General features: G+C 36.5%; 1 protein-coding gene across 1 annotated transcript in view; it reads left to right on the top strand.

Moving 5' to 3' along the window:
* The window catches only part of ctnna2 (catenin (cadherin-associated protein), alpha 2), a 355646-nt gene that overhangs the window by 250119 nt on the left and 92334 nt on the right, over positions 1 to 13193 (top strand). The window lies entirely within an intron of this gene.

Genomic DNA, 13193 nt, shown 5'->3' with positions numbered 1-13193 from the left:
GTAAGCCACTCACAATTCAGCCCAGGCGCGCTCTCTCCCTCTCTCTTTCTCTATCTCCCTCCCACCCTCCACCTCCTCCTGCTGCTCTTCTGCTCACCCCTTTTTTTTCTTCAATGCTCCCTCTCTTTTTCTTTCTTCCATTCTTTCCCGCTCTCTCTTTTCGGTGCCTGAGACAATTTGATATTTAAGAGAGGCTGGGCTTAAACTATTGTTTAAATGAAGCACATAACTGAAACATTAACCCCCCCCCCCAACACACACACACACACACACACACACACACACACACACACTCTCCCTCACTTCCTAAATGAATTGGAACACGGTATCTATCTGCCAAGGTCTACTGTCAGTAGTACATGGTTTACTTGTTATTACAGATTAATATCCTTCTAATGACTTAAGCAGTGTGTTAGATCCCTGTGGTTTGATTTGTTGAGTATTATTATTATTATTATTATTATTATTATTATTATTAATTATTATTTTACCTGTTATTATAGGCAGAGCACATGGTGGCCAGCACTCAAAAGGATGTCTGCTTACCCAATAGAAAATTTAATATATAAATGATTAACATGACATACTACATTTTCTATTTTATGAGCTAGGTATTATTTTTTTTTTTTTACATTTTCAATGAATTTCAACAACATTCTGTTTTCTTAAATCTAGATATGTATTATAAATTGTTATGTTTATTTTATTTTATTTTATTTTTTATTTGATAACATCTTGTCACTATATGAGTTCCACTCTTGCTAGCCAATGAGCTAACCTAAACCTATTCTGATACGGTCTCTGAGTGAGATTAATGTGTTTTTTGCCAGACTCCAATCGAACCATCAGAGTGAGTTCAAAATGGCATTGTAGTGTAAGCATTGCCTTTTCAGGCTGTTAGGTTGTTGAAAAATGAGCTTGTGCGCAGCGAGCATGGTAATGGCATCATGCACCATATGTCATAGCAGTTAGATGGTAGTGCACATAAGCTCAGATATAGTCCACGGCATGGCTACTCCCTTTTCCTCCTCCTCATGCCCTAGCCCCACCCTCACATGCCCTCACTGGCCTAGTCTTAAACCCGAATCACAACATTTACATTTCATAATGCCGCCTACCTGAGCTTGTTTATCACAGCCATCTTCAAGTCTCGCCATCCAATTGGAATACAGATATCATCTGTTGCCACTTAGCCAGTCTTACATAAATATTCTGATCAGGAGCCTTGGTGCAGTGCACCGCGGATTGCAGTCCCCATGCTTGTCATTTCATTCCAATTAATTTTCAAGGACAATGAGCTGTGAAGATCCTGTACATGAATGTAGCATTCATGTGTTGGTTTGCCTGCTTTCTGATGGCTTCCCTAATTTTAAAATCAGCCTTTTCCTTTGCTTAGCATGCTGTGAAATATGAATTAATGTCATGTTGAAAATATGCCACACATAGTCTCCTTAGTCCGCTAATTGCAACAGGAGTCTGCAAACAAGAGCAAGTGAACAGTGTCTTCTCAGATTACCTTAACTCATGACTTAAACTATATATATATATATATATATATATATATATATATATATATATATATATATATATATATATATATATATATATATATATAATCTCACAACCTTTGACAATAATAAAATTTGTTCTTAAAAGTGCACTTTTTTCTTTTATATATATATATATATATATATATATATATATATATATATATATATATATATATATATAAAGAAAAAAGTGCACTTTTAAGAACAAATTTTATTATTGTCAAAGGTTGTGAGATTTTATTAATGATGGAGTATAATATGGGTTTCAATTTTACACAAATACAAAATATTCGTTTTATTATTATTATTTATATTTATGTATGTATTTATTTATTTATTTATTTCATTATTCAGAGCACAGTTGTGTCTATATTTTACACCCCATGCAAATTATAGTGATTAGATTAATATCGAAGGTACCTTGTGATATGATTCTTCTTCATTTCCATACTTAATAGAGATGACATGAACAAAGGAGGTGGACCTGAAAATATTCAGAGCATCAATTAGATGTGCATTGTGTTTATGCGTTATACACCTAAATCAATATCCTGCTATGTTCAATGGTAATGTCTTCTGCTTCATTAAGTGTTTAACCACAGATTCCGGTATCCGGTGGAACTCAGTCATTAAAAAGTCCACCGTAGCTCTCCTGCAATTATTATGTATACACGTTGTGCCCTGTCCTGATGAGACTTAAAATGGCCACATTTGCCAGCCGGAGTACAGCATTTAGTGACGTGTTCAATCAATGGCTCTGCTTAGCAGTCCTATCAGTGAGATCTACCCACCCGTCTCAGTCATGCTGCAGAGATTTCCATGAAGACCTGCACACAGTTACTACTATCCCTGACCAGGGGAAGCATTGCTTTGAAATTACTGGTCTTTTTACACTTTCTCTGCCATCTTGGATAATAGACTACTGCAGAAAAAAATAACTAAAAATTTTCCCAAGGGCCTTACACCATAGGCCTATTCTCAGATGAGAATAAAAGAGTCACTTTTCTCAGTGGGCCATTTGGACACTGTGAATCATTAAAGGAATGTGGAAGTCTCTGTGGTAACTATGAGAACTCCTGAATGATCCTCCTTTCTGCTCATCAGGCCATTGTAGTGGTTTAGGATTGTAGGCCCTCATTAATGCAAGTGGGATACTCTAAAGTTGTCAGAACAAAACATTATGGGGAATAATCACACCTCTCTCTTTCCGTCTTTGCCTTTCAACTAATTCTTTGTTCTTAGCTGAAGACATTTTCACTAGACCTGTACATAATATGCACACAAAGATGAAAACTAAGTGGATTTGGGAGGAACCTGAACTTTTGCCATTAATACAATTTTTTTTACATTAAAAAAAAATATATATATATATTTTTTATCATTTAATTCTTTATTATTTATAAACTTGTTTCCTCATGGGGACCTAAAAAATATCCCCACAATAAAAATGTACTGGTATTACTATACTTGTGGGGACAAGTTACATGGTTAATACCACACATATAAGAAGTATGAATATTATGTATAGTCTGCTATATATTCCGCTTAGATGATACGAATGTAATCACTTTTAAAAACAAACATCATTATTGTGAAGATCCAGAAGCCTTTGCTTCTAAGCCCCATTCTCTAGCTGGTCCCTGCCCCGAGGCTAAAGGCTTATTGATTAGCCTCTCTAAGCAACTCCATTTCCACTGAGAGGTTCTTTAGGTGAACCACAGCTGATGCTTCCTTACCAAGATACTTTGGTGGGATAAAATGTTGTAGTGCTCATTCAACAGAGCCACACTTCAGATCTTTGTGTTTCACCAAGAGAACAGCCTGCTATGCTGCCTCAAGTCGCAGCCTGGTATTTGCTATCATATTATTTAATGCATTATAATCATAAATACACTGGTCTGTTGCACAAATTGTTTTACCATTTACTGCAATTTGTTACACTTCTAGTTATTTACCAGTAGCAGCAAATTAATACAATTATTGCACATTGAAAGAAAATAGCTTTCTTCTGTGTTGCAAAATAATGTATTATAAAATATAGTTTCAATCAGTGAATTGCATTGCAAAAAGTTGACTTTTGGAAAAAGACTTTTGGAACTGATTGAGATATGATTGATTTGTTTAAAGATGTAGTCCATACTGTAAGTTCTGTCTCTTTGCCTCCTTCTCTGTTTGCAATTACAGCTGTTTGCAGAATTATGTTCCTTGTGTGGGTGCCGGCAGAGCTCCTGCGCGGATGAAACTAATGTTTTGAGGAGTATGTATGGATGTCATTCACTGCACTGGTGTGGATCCTGTACTTCATAATCACAGATTCTAGCCTGCATCTTGGAATATAACCCAAATAATAATTTTCACTGGATATCGTTATCTGAACAAGTAACAAGTCATGTTTGTTCTGGGAAACTGAGGAGAAAAGCATTACATTAAATCACACTGCAGACCAATAAATCTAAAAATCAGTTAGCTCATATCACATCAAACCATGCAAATTATTATTCACCTGCAGGATCCTCACATGCGATAGCTTAGTTAGCCAGGAACACTTCTTTATGTTTACAGACATGACGTTATGACGTGGCAGCATGCTCAAATTTCTCACGAATACTTACCAGTACCACTCAAATTAGAAAACATTATTATAGACTAACTGTTGTGAATCAGGCTAAAGTAAGGCGATAGTTTTGAACACTGGATATGTACTTGCTCAAATATAGATTTTGGATCATTTTTAACCAAAACAAGTTACAGATTTCAGCTTTAACCATCTGAGGTCTAAGGGTATTTTTGGGGCCTGGAGAAGTTTTGTCATGCCTTGGCATTTGTGCTTTTTTCAGTTGCTTATAAACGTCTAAATAGCTTAAGTCTTATATCACTGTAATCAGCACAGACTGGGCTATGATAATATGTGAGCAGCATGTATGTACATGATTGTGTCTTCGAGATTAAAAAAAAATAAAAAAATGTTATGCGTGGTTAGTGAAAAACTGAAAATGTTAAATCACTTGAATAAGGCCATAAAACACATATAGAACAATGGTTCCCAGGACTTTTGAGAACTGGAGCTTGTATCCTAGAATTGTTCTTTCTAAATTATGTGAAAATCATCTTATTTTCTCACTCACAGAAAACAATATATTGATTAAAATTTTCTAAGACACTTTTTGTTTGTAAAAGTCATATGCAAGTAGGCGTCAACTATCATGAGTTACAAGAAAGAATGTAAGGACAAAATAAATGTATATAATTTTATGTTTATAGTTTATTTAGACTATATTTAGTTATCCCACAACATAATTTAATATAGTAAAGACTAAAATAAAGTCTTGATCTTGTGTTGGGGGTGTACAGTACTAAAATGTGCTCTCCTGCTTGTTGGTTTGAAAAACGCATTCTTTTTCACATAATTTACATTATTACAATGCCTTTCTCCCCAGCCTATTTAAACAGCTCGATTAGTTCCGGGTTTGAAGCACTATATAAATAAAGGTGATTGATGTAGGCCCGCCGTCTGAAAAACCAAATGTGTTGTGATTGGTTAGCTGTCCCAATGTGTTGTGATTGGCTGTTTCAGTACTGCCCTGCCCCTTGCCAAAACAGCCAATTCTGTCTGTTCCGGCATAGTTGAGGATGGCATCAATATTGTTTTATGAAATTAAGCCAGAATCAGACCTGGAAGATCTTGCAGAACCTTTGCACGCATGGATATTGCAAGACATATTAGAGTGGTAATGTTTTTTTTTTTTTTTTTTTTTGGCTGAATGACATTTTATATAGGATGTCAACAACCGCTTAAAAACAACTGCATTTACTATTTACAGATAAGTGCAACGGTAACATGTATTACATGGCAGAAACGGCATACATCTTATACTTTGAAACGTAAATAACACAAACAACAACAAATACAGCAGCAACCATACTGGCTGTGATGCACTTACAGCAGATCGTCCTGATGAAGTGGGAAATGCTCTGTCTTACAGCAAAAGCTTTTTGGCGAAACTAGTACTGTACTCTCTCTTGACTTCCTTTGAAACTTTACGCTACAGCAGCACTTCTTTTTTGTTGTCATTGTCTTGATCTGATACACTCAACCAAGCGTTCTTACCATGACCTCGCCCTCCCCTACCCCCAACCGTTAGAAATTTCCGTATGCAGGAATTATTTTAATGATATTTAAAAGGGCCTCTTTGTGACATCACAAACCCCGTAAAACAATGCTATATTCCAAACAAGCTGTTCGATGTAGTTCTTGAAAAGGGATTTTTAAAAATGAAATGTCTCCCTTTGGAGTGGACTTTGAGATTTTTTACTTTTTTTCATGCCCAAACATACACACTACACACTGACTAAAATTCAAAAAGTGAAAAATCATAATAGGATTCCTTCATAGTATTCCCATTTCAATCCTTCTTGAATACCCTCAATGTACTGTACAAATAAGACAAGCATGTAGAGCCACTGAAACACTCAGACGGCTTATATATCCTGATATCATGTTGACTAGCACCTCTTTGATCAAAATCCCATCAGTGCCAAAAAAAAAAAATATTGGACAGTCACCATTAAACATGCAAAAAAAGAACCACATCCCAAATGGATAATATGTAGACTTTGATATGTAGTCTCATGAATTCTCATAAGCTCAGTATTCAGACCAGCTATTTTGTCTGTCATTACCATCACAAAGCAATTTGTCATTACAAGTCAGTCGCTGTCTTCATGGTTGCCCATAAATCCTACTCATGAATCACCCGTTGAATCATTCAATGAATCACTTTTTGATGTGTGATGTCCTAGTCCCTGCCGTTGTCAGTATTGTTTTTCCCCCTCTGTCTTTAAATGACACTGTCACTAGGGCTTGTCACACAAGTTCATTCTAGTGGGCAGGTTTTCATGTCGCCTGACAATTAACAGGATCTCCTATTAAATAGTCTCTATGGTAATGTGTTATTGGAGCCCAGTGGTGGCTAAAGAGGGGTCTCTGGGTGTATAATGCGGTTAATGCCTAATTGGCCCTCTGCTGAGATAATGTGGAGGGATGACAATGAAGGGTCAGGCTGGGCTGAGACCTACCCTTCCTGTGAGAAGGAAGGGAGAGAGGGTACCATAGAGTTTATTGTGAGCTGCTTTCACCAGAAAACTGATCCCAGTGTGTATAGCCAGTGGAAGGGAGGGGAGACAAGAGTGTGTTGCACATTGGTTAACGATGAGGGTTGCTAACTGGAAGGTTGCTGGTTTGATGCCCATTTGGGGTGAATCATGGTTCATCGACAATGTTCCTTTGTCCAATGCACTTTGCTCCAGGGGGATTATTGGTTCATGATGCCATTCTATGGAGACATTGTGTGGAATATGTAGAAAATTCCACTGGCCCTATATTCTAAAGATTCTATTCTTTTTGGAGACGAGAGACAATAAAACCATAGATGGATAATGAGACCTGCAATTATTTATTTGCCTTTATATGGAATAATGTAAGTATCATGTTTTAAATACAGGTTGTTTGTGTACATTGTTATTTAAAAAAAAAAAAAAAAAAAACATCAAAAACAATAAAACTCTATATAAACTTAACGTGGGAGTGACAGAGACATGCAGATACAAATTGCAAGCCATCCGTATATATTTTCTGATATGATGATGTCATCACCCCACGTGTAGACCCTAGTCAGACACCGCTACTTCACGTAAGAGCAACAACAGCAATGGTTTGTATACAGCGCGAAAAGTTTATGCACCTGCTCCAAGTCTTCTCTTCATTTTATGTGCATCTCTGTGACAAAATTACAGCGCCACATACTGATCTGGCATGTATACTACATGGGTTTCAGTCGGTTTCACTGGTTTTGTGTCGACGCAGATATTTCTTGATACTATGCCATGTGGAAAGGATTTTTTTTTAGAATGAGGGAAAAAAAGAACGGATTGGGGTAAGCTCCAGCTTCGTGTGGACATAGACTTAGGTTTTATTCTCATAATTAAATGCTAATTCTCAACATTTTATTTAAACTTTTCTCAAATTTTACGTTTTTTTTTTTCTTTCCCTCAAAACAATTTTTTTCTTCTTGTAATATGAGTTTATTCTCAATATTTAATTTTAACTTTTTTCTCAATTTAACAAGTTTAATCTTGCGATGGTTTTATTTTATTATTATTGTTTGGCCATAATCCTCTTCCATAGTTAAAATGTTAATATCTATATTAAGAAAATTATTATTATTATTATTTTTTTTTTTCAAATATTCCATGAACTCCCGAGCACTGCTTTTAAGCCCTCTGAGAGTCCCTGCACCCTTTTTTGGAAAATGCTGGGACAGACAGAAAGGTTGGATAGGATAGATGGTCTGATTAGAGTGAGGTTGGGGAAGAGGTTTTATTAAAAAAGTAGAATGAAGGTAGTGAGTGAAGGTAATGATGACGGTATACTGAGCTGTGAAAAAAAAGGTCCTCTACCTCTAATCAGTGTTGTGCACTCAGAAAGACCCAGTAAACTAAAGCTGGTGGTAGAAACAAAGCTGTCCTGTGACACTTAATGAAAGACAGACCTGTAACCACACACTCAAATCAACTTCAGCTAGCAGTGAACCAACATGCACCAGTTACCAGAACATGAGTGGACTCCATCGACACAGACATCACCTCCCTCAAGTGGTGTAAAGCACTCGTTTTTGTCTGTATATGTGTGGTAGAGAATTTAAACAGATCCCAGGAGAACGTGCAGTGCTGCATGTGCACTGATAAGCCCCTCCCAGTCTCCCAAATGGGAAAATCAATAAAACTTCATCTTTACAGTCTTGGATATTTGCCTGGTGGGAGAATGTGTCACATAGAGCTGTGTTTGAGTGCCAGTTGGGACCACACACATACATCAGAATCATCATATTTCTCTAGTGGATAAACCTGATTCAGCTCTCTAGCTGGGCCTGAATTAAAGTGAGTAGAAGTAGAATGATGGAAGAGTGTGTTTAGTCCATCCATTATTTTCCAGCCCAACAGCAGACACAGTAGGCTGTATTATGATGATGAATATTATGTGATGCTGGGTCATGCTGAGGGTTCTGGGTGCTGGCTGCATCAGTGACTGTTTGAGGGTGGCTAGACAAGGTTCTTCAGCAGAAGACCGGAGTAGACAAGGACGAAGCGTGATCGTAGATTGGTTGTGTTTACAGCTCTTACGCAGACACTTTATTTCTTTACCATGCATACAAAGCAGTTTCTATAGATTTGCACCTACTTAATTACTTAATCACATAGAATTACAAATAATGTAATTCAGTGTGTACATGCTACTAGTTTATTGGGAAAGTTGAATATAGGTATGTATGCGTGTATGTATTCATTCATTCATTCATTCATCTCTGTCTGTCTTTATAATGTTGTTCTATCTTTCCATCCAGCATTGTATCATTCATCAAGACATATCTTAGAAAATAATTAAAGTAATTTTGAGTGGGAGGTTTGCCATCATGATTTTTTTGCAATATAAGTACAGGCTCATGGCGTACATGTGGAGACAAAGAGTATGTCTAAAACATGCATGCAGTGTGCTTTGTAAGTTTCTGTCTTGCAGTAGAACTTTGTTTTGGAGTGAGTCAGGCTTTCTGCTGCCAAAAACCTGGAATCTTTGAACCGCGTTGCTGTTCTGTGAGGTAGTGCAACATGCATGATAGGATAATATGACACTGTCGTTTATGTGCTTATTTATGGTACAAGGTTAACAAACAATTCAGCACTCTAATAAGTTTAAATCCTTTTATGCCTTAATTTGTTGACATAGTTTATGGGCATATGGGTGTTTTGATGTTTGTTGTGGGAGGCAACATATCTCAGGCTAACCAGCCTCTTTAATTACTGCAACGCTAACTCCCTCTGATATTCCATGGCCAACAACCCACAAGGCAAACACACTCTAACTCACAATATCTCTCTCACTCTTAACTAAACACATACAGCCTTAGCATGTGACACTTTTTCTTGTCATCATCTCACCTGTTGTCATGGCTACCACCAAGGCTTTATTGCGAGTCAAATCCAGGCACCAGGCCCAGAGCACTCACACTCTGCTCAGGTTGAGTGGATCATTCTCATGCCCTCACAACCCTTCCACCACACAGGCCAAAGCACCACACAGCGCATAATTTACTTTGAGGTGTTTGACTTGCAGTCACTGCCTTTTCATGTGGCGTTGGGCACACATATGTCAGTACGTGGAAGGGAGAGATGCCTGTAATGATGATGTTTTGTGAATGTGTGCTTGAGAAAAAAGAGAAAAATAAATACAGTATTTACATCGCTTGTATTACATGCTGTGGGCATCTTTCAAGAGACTTAGAAAATGTGACATACGTTTCTGATATTGGGTAAGAGCTATGAAATCCGTCATAGTAGAGACTTACAAACACATAACAATTATGATTCCTTTCTTCAGATATGAAAGAGTAAATCTCATATCCAAAGCATTATTTTGATGGGATTTGTTTTATAAGTGGTGTTTGAGTTACAATAAAGCAATAAAGTGTTTTCTGAACTTATTGTTGGGTATCTTATGTTTCAGATTTTTTTTTTTTTCTTTTTTTTTTTTTTTGGTGAACGTGCTACTTTTTCAGGGTTCCTTGATGAATACAAATTCAGAGTTAAAAGATAAATGCTACAAAGTTATAAAAAATCCTTATATTCCTACAAAATATATTTCATAACAATACAAGTCTTCAAAAATTCAGCTTTGCCACCACATGATTACAAGTGTATTAAATAAATATCTGTTAAATTAAAATTGTAATGATATTTCACAATTTAACTGTTTTACTGTTATAATACATTTATTTTTAAGTAAATGTAACCTTGATGAGCATAAGATGAGCATTGATGAGCATAGATGGCATAGATTTAGTTCATGATCACACTTATTGTGACATACTTATTAATCTCTACTTTTTAAATTTGTCTTTATTTTATTTTTATTTTTATTTTATTTTTTACTTTAAATGGGATGCCAGCAGCACAACTATCCATTATTGTATCCAGGCAAAACATTGGTGAAAAGGTTAAAATCCATAATGAAGTTGTGCCAGGCAGCACAACAACGACAACAACAGAAATATGTGGTATTCGACAAAGGTCAAAATAAATGAGAGGACGCGTTGTTAAAGTATATATAATCTACCAGGATCACAGACATTCATATTCAGCCAGGATTAGAGTTCTCAGAGGATGCATGAGAAAGTTGAGTACACCTTATTTGCTCTGTAATTTGTTTGTTGTGTTTGAAGAACACAGACATGTTCATATTTGGATGAGATTAAAATCACGAAGGATGTCAGTGAGACATAAATTTACCTGACACCCTAAGAGAGAACTTGTCCCGTACCAGTATGGCTTCATTTGGTTCACTGGACTGGCTTGACGGGTCCCAGATAATACGTTTAATGCAATGTGTAAATCTTTCTCAGTCACATCAACTCTTCAGTATAGGCTATGTTTAATAAGTGCACATTTTACTGACAAAGGCTGAAATGGTCTGGATTCCTCTTACTGCAGTGCTTGTAAAATTACAGATTCAGTTGGTGGGATGGTGAGCATTTTAATGAATATTTACATTCCTCCTTTCTTTTTAGAATTTGTAATTAGACACTTGGCTTTCTCTTACAAGGAAATCAAAGTCAATTATTGCTCTGCTTTTGGTGGCGACGTGACTCATCGCTTTCGAGTATGCATTGCAATGAGAGATACAAGTTCTTGTCAAGGCCTCTACCTGGGGTCTATTTAGTAAACATATTGAAACAAACAAATTGAACTGTGGTTCTAATATACATATACATTCTGAATGTCTGTCTGTCTATCCGTCCGTCCATCACATTTTTTTTATTTCAGTGTAGTTGGTAAGTTGTCACAGATATACTGCAGTATAACCGGTTGAACATCTCTACCTTTCTACCATCCATTATTACACTCAGCCTGCCAGACTCATTGCTTCCGTTATTTCAAACTTTCCAGACTTTTCTGCCTTTCCCTCATGTTTGTGCTCCATTCAGATGGCAGCATGTGATGAGCTGTGCATTTCCAAGCCAGTCACCTATTAGCTGCTGTTAAAGGGTCCAGAAAGTGGAGATCCCGGGGGCCGCTGGTCTTTCTGAGGCTGTCCACACATGGCAGTTCTGACTGCTGTGAAGCTCTCCTCCAGCTGCTGCATTGGCACACAAATCACCCCGGTGCTTGTGCATCTCCATGGAGACGCGTTGGATCCTATGTGAGCTCTGACTCTCTCCAGCTCAGTCTAGTCCTCTGGCCTGCAGTATTTGGCCTGTTTTGTACATCCTGTGTCTGCGGAACATCACTGTAGCAGTTTTGGATATGATGGCCCTAAGTAAATAGTCTCTCTATTCACTAAAATATTTTAATTCCGCAAAGATGCATTAAATATATCAAAAATTACATTAAAGACATAATATTACAAAGGTTTCTAAGCAAATGTATTTATTTTTTAACTAATAATAAGGATAAGAAATGTGTTTTGAGTACTAAATCTGCATATAAGAATGAATTCTGAGCAATCCTATGACACTGAATACTGTAGTAATGGCTGCTGAAAATCCAGCTTTGTCATCACAGGAATAAATTGCATTTTAAAATGTACTTTGTATTAACACATTACCTTACCATTACCAGTTATATTGCCAATACCAGTCATATTTCATAATATTACTGTTTGTACTGGATTTTTAATCAAGTAAATGTAACCTCTGTGAGATATAAGATCATTATTTGTGACCACAAACCGTTTAACAGTAGAGTACTCTTTTATTTATTTATTTCCCTTCAAGAAAAGAAGTAAAAAGTTAATTCCATTACATTGGTAAAGTGCCTATATAATAGTGCAAGTGTATTCATAATGTATATTGTTAATACTAATGCCAAAAATGCTAAATGCCATCCAGCCTCACAATGGTTCTGGTGAGGTTAATAAAAAAACATAAAGTTATTCTTTGCATTGAATGTTGCCTTTGATGTGGACTAATCAATATAGGATTCATTGGACAAAAGTTAAATATTTAACCTGTTCCAGACAACATTAAAACCAGGGGGTGGACTAGGACCAAAAGTGGCCCTTGACTTTCTGGCCCACAGCAGCCCACCACATCATAACGCATTACGTCCCTGTTTTGATGTCATTTATTAATTTGATATTTAAGTAAACAGTTTGGGGATTTTAAGCAATATGGCAACTGATCCTCCGTTGAAAAAAATAAAAATAATAAAAAAAATAAACTGTGTGCAGCAGCTGTACATGCTCATCACGACACATTTCTCCTAGAATTCACACTTTGAATTCAGTTAACAAATCCATGCGAATCATGCATATAATAGAAGTTTATAAACTCAAACAATATGTGCTTTACAGATGAACTTGAAGTCTTTATTCATTCGAGATGTTCAATAATAAATAATCTTTGGCTCAGAAATAGTTCTTGATCCGATTCGTGAACAGATGATTCTTTTGAGTCAATCTTTTAAAATAATAATTGATTTTGTTGATCGAAACCAGTGTGGAAACCAATGGTTCAGAAACTGGATAGATCTGAGGTGCAGGGCTCATAAAATCGCTGGCCCAACATCCTGGGGCTATTGTGTTTAAGAGTCGGG

This window comes from Carassius gibelio, chromosome A1 (genome assembly GCF_023724105.1).
Source record: "Carassius gibelio isolate Cgi1373 ecotype wild population from Czech Republic chromosome A1, carGib1.2-hapl.c, whole genome shotgun sequence".
Lineage (NCBI taxonomy): Eukaryota > Metazoa > Chordata > Actinopteri > Cypriniformes > Cyprinidae > Carassius > Carassius gibelio.
This window is presented reverse-complemented; position numbering and strand designations above follow the sequence as displayed.